Raw genomic sequence first — 1672 nt, forward strand, 5'->3', positions numbered from 1 at the left:
TGAACGAACGAACGAACGAATGAACGAATAAAAGTTATTTTTTGCCAGAAAACCTCTTAACAATTGTTTTAAAATTTGAAAAAGTTGATTGCAAGTTTTAAAAATATTGTTGTTGTTGTTGTTGTTGTTTATGCGCTTGTGAAACAATGGAAAGTAGGCAGAGAGGCAGCAGTAAAAATTGCTAAAACTCCAAACCGATCAAACAATGACTCGATGAGATTTGCCGTGAGCCATCAAAACTCGAAACAGTTCATTCTGTCTGGGCGGGTGGCATGTCTCCTCCTTCTACCCAAGTTAACAATGTTGCTAAAAGTTAAACACTCCTACGCATCAGTTTGTGGAATTCCCTGAGGAGCGCTATTAAACATTGCGGAAATAGCGCTTTATAAACTAACTGATTGGTTGATTAATTTTAAAAGAAATAATAGCAGTAGTAATTGTAGTAGTAGTAGTAGTAGCCAGAGCAGCAGAAGCAGCAGCAGTAGTAGTAGTAGTAGCCACAGCAGCAGCAGCAGTAGCAGTAGTAGTGGAACAAAAATTTTGAGAGCCACCATAAGATTCAATTTTGATAAAGCCGACAACGACATAACAGAACGTTGTAAATCACATACACGCACTCGCTAAACTGAACATGTTGCTATTTTTACCTTCTCTCTCTCTCTTTCTCTCTCTCTCTCTCCTTCTCTTTCTCTCTCTCTTTTTTTTCTCTCTCTCTCTCTATCCCGTTTTTATCCGTTTAATTTATTTTTCGTATCTCACGATCTTCATTCTTTCTTTCTTTTTTTCTTTCTTTTTCCTTCATTCATTCTTTCTTTCTTTCTTCTTTTCCTTCATCATTCTATCTTCCTTTCTTTCTCTCTTTCTTTCCTACTCTTCCGCTTTTTTTACAGTTTCTCTAATTCGCTCTCCATCTTTATCTTCTTCCTCTTTTTCGCTCTCTTCATCTGACTTTTTATCTTTCTCTCTCTCTCTCTCTCTCTCCTCTCTCTCTGTTTTTTCATCTTTCTAGGAGGTAGTCACAATGGTAGTGAAGATGATACTGATTGTGATGATGATGTCAATGACGCCAAAAATTATGGTCCCTCTAATTAGCATTGAGACATGCGTTTTTGACTTAAAATACTGTTATAAATCTATATATGTATGCAAATATGCGTGTGTGTGTGTGTGTGTGTGTGTGTGTGTGTGTGCGTGCGTGTGTCATTCGTGCGTGAGTTAGCGTTTAGATTGTCAATTTGTGTTAATGTAGACAGATTGAGAGACGGCGTGAGAGAAATTAAAGGATGAATAAATTTTCGAATTTGAGGTTTTTATTTTTTGAAGAATTGAAATAAAACTAGAAACGCGAGTGCAAATAATGATTAGAAGGGAAATTAAATTAAAAGCGACTCTCAGTTTTAAATTTTTTGTGATTAATAATTCTCGCGTTATTCTTTTCATCTTATTATTTATTCATTGAAATTTTTGGGTTATCTTTGATTTATTTGATAGTTCGTTCGTTCGTTCTTCATTCGTTCGTCCGTTCGTTCATGCATTCATTTATTCATTCATTCATTTATTTATTTATTCGTTCGATCATTCGTTCATTTTGGCTGATAAAAATTGAAGAAAAAAAATTGTTTTTTTCAATAAAATTCAATTTCCTCTTTGAAAATGGAGTTTATAAAATAAT

Source organism: Helobdella robusta (genome assembly GCF_000326865.2).
Source record: "Helobdella robusta unplaced genomic scaffold HELROscaffold_74, whole genome shotgun sequence".
Taxonomy (NCBI): Eukaryota; Metazoa; Annelida; class Clitellata; order Rhynchobdellida; family Glossiphoniidae; genus Helobdella; species Helobdella robusta.